Here is a 16,878-nt window from a genome sequence, read left to right as displayed (position 1 = left end):
GGCATCTTAAATGATGTCTCCATCACAAAACAGAATGAAGGGCAGAAATCCCAAAGTACTAATGACCCAAAGCCAGAAGTCCAAAAACCAGAGCTTTGACTTACCTGTGTGTGCTGCTGTGGTCTAACCGTGTCAACCCACCCGAGAACCAGGTCTCACTGGTTTGGGTGCTGTGTAAACCCCTAAATTAAAGCTGCATTTGATTGGATCCAAACTGGTTATTGTCCTGGCAATGAATGTCCACCAAGACCCCAGGTACCACTCCTGCTCTGCACGGGAGTTCAAGCATCTTCGGCAAATACAATAAGCAATCTTTTAGCCATCTTCGTACTTTTCATCCCTTTGTACCTCAGTTTAGACCTCTGTAAATGCATACCAAAATATTCATTTCACAGGGAAGTCTTAAGCATGCTCACAGCCTTTAAACTTTGAAGAGAAGACAGCAGCCCATAAACTTAAAGTATTACTGTTAAACAGGCAGTCCTCATAGTAAATCTTTTGGCATCATAACACTATCTTCTTTTAATAGAGAAATACTTCTTAAGCAATTTAGTTAATTTGTCTTATGAAAAAAAGAAATTTGGAGAGTGTAAAACCTCAGGAAAAGAACAGCAGGGAAGGGAGCTCTGTGATTACCTCCCCCTGCACACATGTAAACTGTGGCTGAGGTAAATTAATAATGAGACTTAAAGGTACCACTTCTCCAGGGAGCATGTCAGAAAATGGAGTGAAAGATGACAGCAAGCCTGGGAAAGGAGAGGGCTGTGCAGCCTGAGAGCAGGACTGTGATTCAGGAGCTCTCTTCCAACACTAAAACACCTCATCTTAGGATTATCTTATTAACTAAACATGTTTTGTTGACTGTATGGTGTAGAAGATCCTCAGGACTTGTTCCTCAAGACTTGCAAGTGTCATTAGACTTTAGAGCTGAGTACAGCACCCGCTCAGCCTCTTTAGGAGGAGCTGACATCCTGCCTTGTCAGGGCTGTGGCTGATAAAGCTGGAGGATTTGCTTTGCCAAAAACTCCTTTATATGATACAGACCCCTGATGGGGAAGGGCCCACCTGAGATCCCAGACTCTACTAGCTTGTGCAGGAAAGCAGAGATTAAACTTTCTTGTTCCCATTTCAGTCACTGAAGCTTTGTCACTGTAGATAAATCATTTGAGCCTGGTTCAGCTCACATCCCAGCTGGTAAAGTGACAGAGTGCCCAAAGGTAAAGTTCAACTAGAGGGTCTCACTTTCCATGATCTCTCTAGGTTTAACCCTTTCTACAAACCAGGATGCCTTTCTGGTCATCTGATGCCAAATGTCCCTCTGATATTCCCTCCCACACCTCGCTGGCTGCCCTCCCAGCAGAGCCCTCCGCAGGGCTGCCCTCCCGACCCCACAGCTAAGCCTGGCTCAACCACTAGCCGTGCTGAAGGCTGCTGCACATCCCAGTTCATCCTTCCCCTTCCACTGCCACTTCTTGTCTGCCCCAGGAGGTATCATTCACGACAACCCTGCTCCTAACCCACGCGAGGCGACCTGGGTGGTACTGCTAAACTAGAGGGGCTGAAGGTGATGTTGACTTGCTCTCATTAACAGGTAATTACGGGGGGGTCTGAAGCTGCCAGAAGCTGATAAATGGACATTAAATATATTCCTTATCTTCTTTCATTTTTCCAGGTTCACTCAGAACAGGGCTCTGCTCACTGAGTCCCAGTCTGGGAAGGCTGAGGGTGACCTTATAAGTCCCCATATCATAGACAAGACGCTAGAAGTAGCACCTCTTCTTGCCCTGAGTCAAACCTCATATCTGTTCAGGTCATCGCCCCTGGTTTCTCAGTTGTGTTTGTACCCATCAGTCAAATCCTTCTGAGGAAATTCAACCTTTAAAATGATTTTTCCATTAACCTTCACTGTAGAAAGCCACCTGAAAGAGCAGTAAAACAGTTACCTTTGAAACCAGCCCTCAGAGCAATCAGAGGTCTGGGCACCAGCTGCCTCATTGCATCTCTCTGGGGCAACGGGAGAGGTTCTGGCAGCCGAAAAGTGACCATCACCGAAAGAAACTTCTCAAAAGCCCAGATGCAAAGCAGGGAGGAGTTCAGAGCAGATCGCCCACATCCCCAGGAGCTCAGGTGGTGCCCCGCAAGGAGACAAGGGTGTCTGCAGAACCATCGTTAGGGCTGAAAACAGGGAAATAAGTCAATAATTGTGTAATCAGCGGCATCTTACTCTTTTTTTCTAATGAACCTGTAGGATGAGGATTTCCCCCCAGCACCCTCCTTCTCCTCTTTTCCCAGAGCTCATCTTTCACTTTGTCATGCAATTCCCAGCTGGGCAGCTGCAGCCTGCCTCGCTCCCTTTTCCATTACACACTCGGCTGAGCTGAGGACGAAAGGGCCCCTGGATTCCGGCGAGAAGGTAATTAATTGACTTTCTGCTCTCGTTGCTATGCGGCAAAGGTGGAAGCCGCAGCAGCTACAGTTCGTTTTTAATCCTGGAAGATTAGTCACAAATGGCATCATTACAGAGATGATCAGCTGCCCGCAATAAAGACACCGGCTCGATGAAGGGGTGCTCTCAGGACGAGGAGGGCTGTGACGGAGAGACCAGGAGCCATGAGTAATGCGTACCCCGTTAATCCATCAGCCAGGTACTAGTATTTGCGGCTCCTCTCCTGGGTTGTCTTCCTCCTTTTCACCTTAAAGCTGTCCTAACCTCCAGGTTGGGCAGAGATCAGAGCACCACTGCTTTGGTGCTGGTGTCACCTCTCAGCTGGGCAGTCCAGGAAGGAGGGGGGAAAAAAATCACTTTCTGGAGCTGTAGGTAAAGTACGTGGCTGATTCTGCACCGTGCCTAGCTCAGGTGAGCGCCTTTCCCCGGTGTGAGAGCAGTGCCGTGCCCGTGGAGGGAGGCACAGACATCGCCACAATCAGCTTCTTGGTGAGATGGAACATCAAATTCTAGCCAAATTTGTTAGATGATTTTTCATCTCAAAATACTAAAAAGGATTCTGTAGCCGAGCCAGCAGGAGCACCCACAAGCAGAAAATTACACATATGCTGAAAATATGTTTGAATTTCAACTCTAAACTCACACTGGAAATTAATTCCCCTCTCTTCAGTAGCAATGAGTAACTGTAAAAATAAACCCATTTTGCTACTGGAAGAAAAACTACTAACCCAGGGGGGTGCTTTCATTCTAAGCTTTATAAAGTTTACAGTAAATCCGAGCATTGTTTTGTTAATTGTGCAAAAGAGCTTCTTACTCTTCAGGATTTGCCTGATCATTTTCAACTAAGCTGCTCTTCCCCATTTGCTAAGTCACTTGTTTAAGTGATGTTTTTAAGTCGCTGTTTTTAAGTGATTGTGTTCCAGGTTTAGAACAATTTGATAAGGAAGAGCTACCCAAAACCGCGCCCGCACCTCCCCTCCCGCAGCCGGCACCGGTGGGGAAAGGGTGGCCGCCTTCAGCCAGACCTTACTCTCAAAATCCAAGGGGGTTATCTGGGCACATTCATCCAGATCAGGGCTTCTCACAGTGCTGGAATTTGGGGAATTCATCATGGCTCCCCTGAGCAATCAGCTGCTTCTCTCCAGCCCTCTCTCACTTTCGGTGATTTCTCACTTCCCCGCAGCGCGATGCCTCCAGCCCCGCTGGGCCTGGCGCGCTATTTGCCCGAGAAGGTCAGCAGCAGAACAAATATTTGCCCTTCCCAATTCTTACAAAGCCCTGAATGAAAATTTTATTTTATGATCAAAATCTGTATCTTTTTTTTTTTTTTCTGGTTCCTTAACTAGGACCGTTTCCTTTGATTTTCAGTTAGTAGCAATGCCATTTTGCCAGCACAAACATACATACACACACAAAACCTTGACAGGCTCTAAGTCTATGTCTCAGTGACAGCACAGAAAAGCGTTGTTTTAACCAAATATTTCTGGATGTCAGCATCAGCCTAAGATTTGAGCCTTATACACAGCTTTTATGGCTCAAAATAGAGGCAAACCTGCTTAAGCAGCAGCATTTCCGTAGGTGCCCCGTGGTGCACGAGTGCAAGCCACGGGCAACGTTACGAACAAGGGGTGAGTGGTGTCAGGTCAGACCGACAAAGCGGTCACGCTACGGACAGGCGACTACAGTAGGCGAGATGGTAGAGCAGAGCAGTCAGCATGCAGCACCCAGGACTCGGCAGTCAGCTGTGCAGATCTCCCCAGCCTCTTCCTGCTGCGCAGCAAAACTCATTGGCTTCAAACAGCACTGCTGTAGAGCTGATGGTTTCAAAAGCACCTGCAGGTGCCTTCAAGCCACTCCGTACGGCGCTCTGCAGGGTGCTCCCGATGTGGGACCAGACCCCCCCCCGTCAATCACTGCAGAAGGGCTTTTTCTACTGGAGGGTGGTGAAACCCTGGCCCAGGTTGCCTGGAGAGGTGGGAGATGCCCCATCCCTGGAAACGTCCCGGGTCAGGTTGGATGGGGCTCTGAGCAACCTGATGTAGTTGAAGACGTCCCCGCTCATGGCAGGGGGGTTGGACTAGATGGCCTTGAAAGGTTCCTTCCCACCCAAACCCTTCTATGAGTCTATGATACTCGTGTGCCTCGTCCTCAACACCGGGCTCAGCCTCCTCCCCGCGACAGACCCGCCTGCGGCGGAGGGCTGATTGCTGGCCGAGCTCCGCAGCCCCGTGAGAGGAGCAGGCAGCGGCTCGCTGTGCAAGGCACTGAGGAAGGACGGAGCGTTGCTTTACCGGCCCCGAGGTGCAGTCCGTCACGGGAAACAAGGCTGAGCTCCTCCTCTTGCTCCTGGTCAGGGCCATCAGCAAATTTACGAGGCCTGTAAAAGCGCAAGGCTCGCTCCCCGCCGGCATGCCCAGGAGAGCCGTCTCCTTTCGCTGAGGTGGCAACTGCTCTCCCACACGGGCCTGAGCGCAGACGTCGCTCGCAGCGAGCTGTGGAGGGGTCTCAGCTGCAACAACACCAGGAGTAAAAGCACATTGTTGGAGGTGACAGTTTACAGCTGGGTCGAGGGGGAGGTTCATTTTCACCTTTCTGAAATTGTTGGAAAGCCTAAAAGTAATCTCTTTCGCTAGTCCTTGAGCATTGTGAACTGCCCTCTTCATCCCTATGTGGTGTTTACTCTGAAACTTAATGAAGGCGACCTCTATGTCCGTGTTACTTGCAAACAGCTGTTTTTCTGTGATCCTCACAAACCATGTGGTTGTATAATCAGTGGTACAGTAGCATGAAAGTGTGCAGCCAGTAACAGCGTCCCAGGAAGCTACTTTGAGATGTTCCCAAGCCCCCTTTCCATCACCGTGTCCAGGAGATTTCTGCTTGCATCATCAATACCATCGATATGCTTACCTGCATAATGGCTGTGCTTCCCCTTCTCCTCCCCAGCAGCCTGCTATCGGAGGCTGGCATGCAGCTCTGAGGTGCTCTGTAGAGTGATGCTGAAGAAAATTCCAAGCTAAAATATGTTTTACTGTTTGAACATTTTACACCTCACACAGATTTTATCACCTTTGAATTTACAACCCGCTGTACGTTTCCTATGCTTGAACAGGCACGCTGTGAGTTGTGGTTTGCACCCAGCTGCACAACCTGCCCTCAGGTTCTCTTTAGGGCACTTTTCTGGAGGCACCGCCACGCGTCAGCAGCCATCTCTACTTATTCCAGTTGCCCTTTTTCTCGGGGGCTTACGTTGCTCTTTGGGGGCCAATAACAGAGGCGCAGCCGGCCCCGATTTCCGCCTCTCCGGAGGGTTGAGCTGAGGAGGTTGGGAGCAGCGAGCCCAGGACATTCTGTTGTGCGGCTGATACGCCGCGCGGGTATTGTTGTGGCGGGCCGCCGAGCGCGCGGCCTACACGGACCGCGGGGCTGCGATGATGTAGATAGGAGGCCCGGAGCAGCAAGAGGCGATGGGGGATTGTTCCGTGCCTTATCTCCTTCGTTCAGCGTATGGCACCGCTCCTGCCGTTCCCCGATCTGGCAGGTCCCAGAAGGACGCGTCAGCCAGGGCCGCCCGCCTGATGCGGGAAGCTCCGTCACCACCTTCGTCCCGTGTCCTTCCCGACCCCCTTGCACAGCCACAACTGCTGTTCTGCGTTTCTCACATCTAAGGAGATTTGGAAGAAAGCGCGTGCAGCTGATTCTAATTAAAACGCACATATGGGCTGCTGGCGTGACGGCATTCGCAGCGGAGACCGGACCCGGAGGCCTGATATTGGCATTGTGCTACTTTACGCCGGATGCCGTGGTATTTGGTGGGAAGCAATATTATAATAGTCACCCCAGGAAAAGATGTGCACAAAAAGGTGTGGCGCACGTTTCCCTCCCTGTATCCCCCCCCCCCCCCCCCGCATTTTAGCGGCGGAGGTGAGACTTGGCGTAGGCATTTTGAGAGGCTCCATACGGAGCAGCCCACCCCCAGGAGCACCACGGTCCCTGCTCTACCCGCAACACCCCCCAGCCGGAGCTGCAGCCTCCGCTTTCCTCCGGCCGTCGTGTTATGCTGTAAATAAAAAGTGGAGGGCTTGAAGGCACCGTAACCTCCTCCCCTGCACGTTCCTATGGCCGAGGTGGTCTCCACCACCATCGACACAGACGTCGAAACCAAGAAAACAAGCTATGGAAAGGAAGGTCAAACGTTTATAGCTATGGACACACGGAAACCTTCTCCTATACACATACGTGCATGGAAATGTTTACCTGCTTACCCAGGGATGCTTCCTTGCCATTAGGAGTATGTTTGAAATACCCCCTGCTACAGGGGGTCTGCTGTGCCCCACGGGGAGAGACTCGCAGCCACCGCTGGCTGTGACTGACCCGGTGGGGATGTCCTTCTTGCCCCGGTCAGGAGCCGTGCTTCCAGGAGTCTCTGTTTTGCCCTTAGCTACAGAAGAGCCAGGGGAAAAAAAAAGAGAGAGAGACTCGCAAAGAAGCTTCCATCGGCTCGTCGAACGGCCAACGCCCGATTCACAAGCACGGCTCTTCTCGGGTGAAGCCACTAGTCAGCAAACGTTGTACGTAGCGAAGTCATCGCCCGCGGCGCCGGGAGAGAGCCTTCAGCTTTTGTGCTTCCTTTGTCAGGGTGAAAACGTGACAATATTATGGAAAGTGAGATGTCCAGGTCTCCTTTAAATAAGAGCTGGCGGCTGGGGAAATGCACACCATGTAACAGCGGGATGTTTTCTGCCTTTCAAAACTCTCCTTTTAGTGGAAACAGACTAAAAGCAACTTCTAGACATCAAATTAGGAAAGGAAAGGCTCTGGGCAGATAAGATGTGCCTATTTATTTATAGATATTTACAATTTATTTATATAGCTATTTACTATTTATTATTTACTCTGTTCATAGATAAGAAAGAGTCCATATTCATCCACTTTGAAAAAAAACCATGGCAGAACACCCTACATTTTTTCTATGTCTCAGCATGCCTGTTCAAGAAATGGCAACGCTAAACCTTGTTTTATTCACAGGTTTTGGGGAAGGAACACTGGTATATTAAATACTTTGATCTCTGCTTTTAAATCACTGTGCCCTCAGTGTTTCTTTCCATGCACCCTACCCTGATCCCATTGCCAGAGATGGGAGAATGTCTATTGCTTTCAGGGGGAGATGGATCAGGCCGATGGGGAATTTCAGACCTTGGCTCTTTTCTGCATTTCAGGCTTGTGTGTTTAAGAATTGGCTGATTTTCCAGCCTGCTAATGTTTTCAATTATGTGAAGCCCAATTCAATATCCCTACCTGATTGGGAGGCAGCAGGAGTTGGCTTTTTGTGTTCTCTGACCTAGAGCTGACTCCATTTGCTGCCTATCTGACTAACTAGTGAAGCAGAAAATGCACACAATACAGCACAATTAATGACAGACTCTGAAAAACACACCAGATCCCAGCGGAGAGGAAGAAATTAGGCTCCTGCACAGTGAAGGAGTCTGTTGATGATGTTTTTCTATTTATAACGTTTTGGGGGGGGGGGGGGATGAGTTAGGCCTAGTGGAAAATACTATGTATTTTTTTTCTAAAATTGGCTTAATTTTTTCTTTTTAATTGAAGATGATAATATTGAAATTCTACACCAGCTGTGTGGCCCTGTGGAGTGCCAAGAGAGGGAGGGGGTTTCTCTGGCCTTTAGCAATCTGTCTCTCTTGGCAAATATGGCAAAGTGTTTAAACTACATAACGAGAAAAATACTCTCTAAAAATAATTGTCAGGTGATATAACTTGCTCTTCTACTATGCTGATATACTACTATTAAATGGGATTTTATGGCACAGATGCATACAAAAGACGTCATAGTTTGACCCTTTGCTCTTTTGTCCATCCCAACTAAACCCGAATTACAAAATCGCATCTACTTTTGCACTATACGGCGTGTGCGTTGTGCCATATTGGAGTCAGCCAGCTGTACAGCATTATATACCCTGCAAAAATGGCAAACCTGGCGCTGTGTTTGTTCTGATGGGTTACGCACGTGCGGCCAAGCCTTGGCCAGGTAAAGGAGGAGGCGTAGGCAACAACTACCTCCCATCACCACCACTTCAGCTCGACTCGGACCATAAACACTTCAGTTCATAGGAAAATACTAACACTGTGTCAGCAGTCACTAATTTCATTAGGCTCTCTAATGGGATGGGTCTTTTTAAGCGGCTGGTCTTTAGCTGGAAATTGCTCTTGCAGACAAGGTGCCTTCGGACACCGTGAAAGAACCAGTATGAGCAGCAGAAGCTCATTAATGTGATGATAATAAAGGGAAGAGGACCCAAGGTATCCAACGGAGGGGTAGCAAGGGGAAAGAGCAGACGGAGGTACCTCAAGATGTCATCTTTGTAAACCAGCAACGTACTGACGTCCCTATTTACACCACTCTTTCAGGCTACCTCGTATTTTTTTTGAGGAGCAAATCCTACTTCTGCGGATGTCAGTGGGGCACAGGTAGTCCTTACTAGTGTTTTTTTAAATACTAGCTGCCGCATTTAAATATTCAATCTAGATTTTTATGAAATTTTACCTCCCCACCCTGGGAAGCTGCCACACGCCGCGTCCTCTCCCACAGCGAGGGTTTCCTCAGCGGGCCGCTCGCTGTCCTCGCCCACCACCTGCGACACCTTACCCCAGCACACGACGTTCAGAGGCGACGCAGCTGGCTACTCTGGGTTTCAACAGCATCTAATCTCTGCTCATGCCGACTCTGGTGTAGCAGAGAGGTTTTCAGCATCTTCCTCAGTTAAACTGAGGGGCAACGGTGCGTTCACCAGATCTGCAGCATTCATGTTACTTGTTAAAACAGAAATGCTTTTAAAAAAGATGTGCCATGCCTAAGTTATATATGAGCCAAGGTCTCACACAGCATTAGGTTATTAAATAGCAGCTGAGCAGCCTCCCGAATACACGCACCGACACACCGGCCGTTGGCTTTTAGGAGTGATGGCAAAGCCCGGTACAATTTTCTCTCTAGAGGCAGGGAAGCGCACACAGACCGTGTCCACAGGAGTTGGTGCGCACTGCAAAATGGAGCACGCCGGAGACCGAAAGCATCGCAGTTGAACCGTTCCCTTAATGTCGCATCCTTAAGCAGATCCAACATCCAGCCTTCCAACCACCACGCTTCTCCACGGGTCCTGCTTCACTCCACACACGGAAAACGTAACACTCCGTGAGCGAATAAAGACCAACGTTTCCATTTATTTTCACTGTGGCCACAAGCTTCATTCATCACACAGAGGCAGACGCTATTCTGAATGTACGAGTGTTTGTTTCCCCACAGGACATTTTTTATGGCCAATAGAGCAACCAGATTTTTCAAGCACTGATAGATATATCTGCACAACAATTCAGGAGGACACGGCAGCGTTATTCCCGTCTTCCCTATGAAGTACGATGCTTAATTGTATAGCCAGCTCGAAACACCCAGGATCTCATTTTTTCCAAAGGAATTTAATATTTTTCAGCAACTGGTACATTCAAAATCCAAACCTTATTGGCTTTAATTGCAGATGGGAAGAGCTGTGCTACTGAAAAGTCAGGTTTCAGTGTTGTAAAATAGTTATGAAATATGAACATAGCTCTGCATGTGTTCTTTAATGAATAGTTTTTGAAAAATAAATATTCTTCAGCTTGACAACATTTGTTTTAATGCAGATATCTTTTGTTCACCCTCTCTGGGGAACAGACAGTGCAAGCACTCAGCACTGTGCCAGGCCAGGGCTGTGATGAGCAGGAATGTGCCATTTGTCCCCTTCCAACTTTGCAGCATCTGCATATTTTGGCAAATATTAGAAATATTAGAATTAGAAATATTAGAATTATAAATTATATTAGAATTTCTAATTCTCTCCTCTTTACAAGAGCCATGGAGGTTTGGAGTTTTAGGGGTTTTTTTTGTTTGTGGGTTTCTTTGAGTTTTTTAATGCTAATTTAGTAATAAATTATTTATTTTAGTACCAAAAAATTGAAAATATTTCAGAAATTCCAGTTCCCCTACAGATCACAACTGCTCTTCAGCACTTTCAAGCTGTTTATTAGGGAGACTCCTCACTGGATCCAAGTGGCAATGTGGGGCCTCGAGAGAGCTTGCAAATGGAGTCTAAATTGATCTTTAAAAGCTCCCTCTTTTTTTTTTCTAAATGGGAGAGGCTAATGAGTTTTAATTCCTTGGAAGGTGAGCTACTTTAATAAAAAGGTTTTTTTCTATTACTAGCAAGTCATCTGTTTTAGAGAGTGGTTTACTTATTTATGTATGTCCTGACCAAAAAGCATTTCATTAAGGCTGTGTTTTGTTATTCAACAAATTATACAGAGTACTGCTGGAGCAGGTTTTACTTCGTAAACTTTCAAAAGGAAGGAGAGGTAGAATGGAGTAAATATATTAGGTGAAGGCCAAAATTTGAGCATTTCTACCGGCACCCTGGTATATAAGCAATTTTCACATGCTCAGAGTACAAATAAAACCTGCAGAGTGGCTTAGGAACTACGAGAAGAACAGCAGCTAGGTCTTTGTGTTGGGTCTGGCTGAGATGGGGTTCATTTTCCCCATAGCAGCCGTTGCTTCCACACTAAAGCCAAGAATAAAATTTCAGATTTCAATACACAACTTGGGCTCTTTACCCAAGCATCTGCCCATGGTCTGGGTTTGCAAATCTCACATTAACATCCAGCTCAGTCAAGATTCGGCTGCAAATTATTCCAACGAGCATCACTAGGTAAGGGACCACCTGAGGAGAAGACAACCTCAGGGGGACGGGGCACACAGCCCTTCTCTGATTCTCCCTGGACGTTTAGAAGTTGGACAGTCCCATTCTTTACTGCTTAAAAATATGAAGCCAGAAAAATTAATGTCCCCAATAACATTTAGTTAGGCAAAGGGATTTCTGATGTAACAAGAAGAGAGGCTGTTAAATGCTGCTTTCTCCGCGGAGAACTTGCAGCCATTGCAAATGACTTGCTGTTCTGCCCCAGAATAAAAAGGTGATACTATTGCTTGGAGGAATTACACCGCTCTGCTCAGCCACACTCCAGCCAGGAGAAATGTTATTTCACTGGTTTCTTCCCCCTAGTCTGGAGGGAATCCTTCTTCCTCAGCCCCATCCCTTATAGAAAGGAATCCCCAAGGTGAGAGAAATTTTCCCACTTTCAGGAACAGAAAAGGCAATGCTGCTTCTTCTTGCCACCTTCCTTGGGAGGGAACCTGGGATGTGAAGCAAATGGGGAGGGGAAGAGAGGAAAAACCTGCTGTCCTGCTTACGGAGAAATAAAGGGATGTGCAGGTGCAGGTTCCAATACACCGGAATGTGGCTTGGTGGTCTGGACAGCTTTCCGCTGCTGATGGAGCACAGGAGAGCCACGAAGAGCACTGAGGGGGAGCTGAAACCCTTGGTAACATATCAGCAGAAGCAGGAAAAAAAGGATCAACCCGAGGGAAGGATGATAACCTGCACTTGAGCCCACGAGCCCCAGGACTGTCCCCCAGTAGAACTCCCTCTTGGCCAAATGTGGTCCAGATGTGGTCCACGCAAAGCATCAAAGCTCCCTCCCAGGCACTCTGCGGCTCACTGCCAGCGAGAGCAGGATGAGACAAGAAGTTTTACTTTCTGGTCTCTGTGTCCTCAAAGGGCAATGCTCCAGCAATAGCTGAGCAAAGGTAGATGCAATGGCAAAGCTGGGAGAGACCGACCATGGAGGGATGACGCGACACACCTCTCCCACCGGTGCTCGCCACACGGCTGCTGCACTCAGCATCTCACGGCCGTGGTGCCGCCTGGTGAGGACCCTCCGTGTAGAGACGAGGGGGTCTGCTGGGTGCCATCCCCTTCCTTGCATAACTGAGGAGCTGCAGGGGAGAAAACCAAAACTAGAAGCCTCAGGAGTGAGATTTATTGCTTGGTTAATAACATCCTCCCCTTCCCAATGACCCCAGTGAAGAAAGGAAGGGCTGAGTGGCTTTATCTTTATTCAGTGCCGTGGTCCTTCTGGGACACTTGAACGTGATTGCATCGTTTTTAGTGTCAGACTCGATAAGACTCTGATTGCGTTCCCGCATTTTTCCGCGGCGGAGGACTGCCCCGGCAGCCCGGACGGTTAATGGGAACTGACTGGCTCTCCGCGCTCGCCAGCGCGGTTCCCTTCGGCTTCCTGCTGTAGCACATTAACACAACAAATTAACATTGTAATTGCCTTTTAACTATTTATCACTGTGGGAAAGGGGGGGAAAAAAGAAAGAAGGAAGATCACAGGCAACGACCCAAGAGATAGCTTAGGAAGGCAGGACTCTGTCTGCACCTCCCTTTATTTCTATTTATAGCCAGCCACCAAGTTATGCTAATAAACAGCCAACCGCAGGGTATGGCAAATCCCTTGCTCAGGCACACAAAAGGCACCGAGTTAAATATATTCAGCTTACCCAACTCACAGGACTGGTGTGTCTGCTACCAAAACCACGGGGATCCAATAGCAGCTGCAGCGGCTTTCACTTAGGTCTATTCACGCAGCAGAGCCGTTGCAAGAATACGTACATTTGGCATATATATATATATGTAAGCCAAGCACAGGATAAATAAAACAAGGAAAGTCAAACAAAATGCCCATTATCAGTGACTCAGACTTAATAAATTATTTTGGCAAAGGATAATTCACTGCGGTTCATAAACGGATTCATCTGGGAGAGAATGGCCCTTTTACCCCAACAGCAGCACAACGCATCTGCCACCGATTTCTCCAGAACTATTGCATCAAGAATAGCGTTTATTGTAACTCTCCCTCGCGTACGATTGATCGTTATGCCATTCTCACCTATCTGTCTGCAGCAGCTTCCAAAGGGGCTCGCATCAGGTCCTCACATAACCTATATATTTAACCAGATTATCCAATTAAATAATACAGCCTTAAACGAAAAGTCTGCTATTCCCTCGGGCATTTCTGGGAAGGCTTTCATTGCTTGTTCTTTTGCTTAAAATGTACTAGCACCACTGTCTTCCGCAGCTATTTTTAGGTATCCAGACATTTGTAAAGCATCCATCACTACTTTCTAGATGCTAATACCTTGTTTTCCTCATCAAATTACAGCAGTCAGAAGTGTCACATTAATCTATAAAGTCACAGAGGGAAAAAAAAGCAACAGTGGCTTTATCTTTCCTGATTATGAGCAAACACAAGATGAAAATGTGATTGATGACGATGGGCTTGTTTTGGAAGAAAGGAGGGGAATCGCGGCAGGGTGATGCGATTGCTGTCCCCCGCTGGGCTGAGGCTTGTGCTGACCTGCACCCTTTGGAAGGCACCAGCACGTACCTGGCCGCGCAGTGGCTGCGGAGGCTGGGTAACCTCTGGGGTTCCCCGTGACTTCCCCAGCAGCCGTCGTGATGAGATGTTCCATGAGCCAGCGGGACAGAGGCCGGGACCGGCTCCGGGTGCGTGATCCTTCCCCGGGGGCAGATGGTCCAGGTTTGAGTCTTTCTGCAGCCTTTGGAGCAAGGATATACAAGCAGAGAAAGCCCTTTTATCAGCCCTGAGCAGAAGGTCTGCAAATCTCCAGGAGGATTTCACACGTGGAAGGTCATGGCAGAGCTCTGCTGCAGAGATAACTTCTTCCAGCAGAAAACCCTACGAGGACGGTAACACCTCTGGTTATTTTGCCTCCCGGTCCCCGTCTTGGTAAGACGTGTTGCCTTGCTATCGATTTACAGTTTAATCCAACATCTCAAAATCATTTATTTTAGCAATGATTAAATAGGTCACAAAATACTACCGGGAGAAGGGCTGGGAGGTGTTAGAGCACAGCGGTCTCCGGAGCGGTGGGGGAAGCAACGCAGTGGCTCAGCACCATGATTAAGTGAACACAACCACCAAGTGTTATAACACGGTGTTTTCCCAAGGGCAAAAATCAGGGGAAAACGACAAATTCAATCTCGACTGAGCACACCGGGCAGACTGGTTGACCAGACTCTGCTGGCGACGGCAGCACCGAGCTCCCGCTGAAAACCGTTCGCAAAGTCTAGGGATGCCACTGCAGCAGCTCCGCTCCCGTGCCCCGGCGGGACTCCACCGTGAAGTTCCTATGGCCAGTGCTTGGTGCTCAGGGGTTTTTGCCAGCCTGGCTCTCCCAAAGTGCCCAAGCTTGGTTGGGTTTGGAAGTGATGGTCAGAGCCCCCAGACATGTTCAGTGTTCAGGTACCAGTTGCACCACAACCATACGAAGAGAGTCGGTTGCCTGTGTATGCCACTACCAAGTCAAATAAATGATTCCCTGGCCACTTTTCTCCATCCTCGACACTAAAAGGTAATAATAAAAAAAAAATAAAATTGGTTAATTAAAATATCTGTTCTATTTCTTTTCTCCTGCCTACCACCACACACCCCAATAAAGCGGGTGAGAAGCATTCACCCCTGCGTCAGCTCTTGGACACTCCCCACCTTCCCAACCCTCCTCTTCCTCCAGAGGGCAATTGGGTAGAAAAGGGTACATTTTGCAGTCATTAAAATTTCATTTTATTTTTAACCAGACGCGCTGCCATTTCAAAAGCTCCCTGGAGAGAAGGGGTTGGCAGTCTGGGGAAGAGAGGGCAGAGGAGGTGGGGGCCGGTCGGGATGCGGGAGGCGTTTAAGGCAGCAATTGCAGGAACAGCGGCGATGCTGTCGGCGCAGGGAGGGGTTGGCTTCTTGCCAGCCTGCTCCGCGCTCTGAAAAATAGCAAAGCTAATAACCTCAATTACAGTCCAGCCTCTCTGGGGGTAGCTGATGATGCCTTTTGTTTATCTGAATCCCAATGTGAAAGCAAAGATTGTTTTCTGTCTGCAGGGGCATATATTGTACAGACACCAGAGAAATAAGCAGTCCATGCAAGAAAAAAGAAAGGTCAACTATGCTTTCTTCCAAAATTCACCTTAGATGCCGAGAGCTTTAATTCTGGCTCCTTGGGGCTCCCAAATATTTTAATTTGGCAGCCAAAGGGCACTTCCAGGTGGCTACCGATGTTTCAACCTTGGCTGAAACAGGGATGGAATTTTACCCCCAGCCGCTGCGGCCGTAGCACAGCCTGCACTTCCACCGTGGCATTCATCGCAAAAATGGGTCTTACGGCTTTTTAAAGAAGCTTGGAGCTATTCTGTAACAGTATGCGGGGACTGATTACCAAAATACTTCTTTTATGAATATATTAGACAGACAGGGCTGCCTAGAAGGAATAGGCAGAAAGAAAACAGCCATGTCTGTTGAGATACGTCTCTGTTGAGCCATATCTCAAAGAGTATTTGAGACTTAAGTAACATTGTTGGACTTCTTTCAATGTGCCTCCTTGGTTACAAATCTAATCTACATTCAGGAAACCTGAAAAGGTCAGGTAGAAAAACCACTACCTTCATCATGAGACGTGGGGCCAGAAAATGGAGCATGTAGGCAGAGCCGAGGTCTCCCTATATCACCATGAAGAAACATTAACTACAATAGACTTCATAGAAGATGACTGTCACTGTAAAATCCGTTGTCATATTTAAGCACTATTGCTGCTGATTAAAAGACCGATGCTTTTGTTTACGCACGGTTTCTCTCCGCGTGTCGCTGGACACAGAGCCCTGCAGGCTCAGCGATTCAGCTGGGTCTGCCAGATGGTCCCTACGGATGGTCCTACGCTGCAGTTTACTGTGCTGCAACTTCACTTTCTTTTTATATGAGAAGCCATATAAAGGCTTGTCAGGATCAGCAAAGTCCGATGTTATTCAGTTACAGATTCCCCCTCAGTCCATCAGCACCCCCAAGCAGACCTGCCACCTAAGGTGCTTGCAGCAATATGCCTTCAGGTTGCATTTGTATAAATTTCAGTGCGGGTGAACTTACGTAATGGAAGTTAAATTTTCTCAATTCCCTTACGAAGCAGAGGCAATCAGCCAGCACTCACGGCCGCGTCATGAGTCAAGTCTATGCTCCGTATACACACGTAAGAAACACAAGTCTCGCTCTTCTGCAGTGGCATAAATCTGAAAAGACATCTAATAAGTCCCAGTTCCCGCTCACCAGATAACTAGATACAGAGACACAAACCGCTTCTTCGTGCTGTAAGTCAGTAGGAGTGTACAATGCCACCCATTCTGTGGCAGTCCAAAGTTGGAGGGGTTATGGATGACATGTTACCAGGGTGTGTTGGATCAGGTTTACACGGATTGACTAAAATCCATCACTCCTCGCAGCCAACAAGCGTAGTGAGGTTGTGCTGCCAATATGCTTTGCCTAGGAAAAACCAGAATCTAACAAGCAATATAACAGCTCAGGTTAGATACCCTTGCCTCAGGCTAAGAGTCAAATCTTTCCTTGGCTAAGAGAGCCTTGCAATTTAACCTTTGCCTGATCTCACACATGACTGGCTTTAAAAAAATTACAGCAGAAGAACTGTGAAA

The sequence above is a fragment of the Phaethon aethereus genome (assembly GCF_964289735.1).
Source record: "Phaethon aethereus genome assembly, chromosome: 16".
Taxonomy (NCBI): Eukaryota; Metazoa; Chordata; class Aves; order Phaethontiformes; family Phaethontidae; genus Phaethon; species Phaethon aethereus.
The sequence above is the reverse complement of the archived record's forward strand: the minus strand, read 5'-3'. Positions refer to the sequence as shown.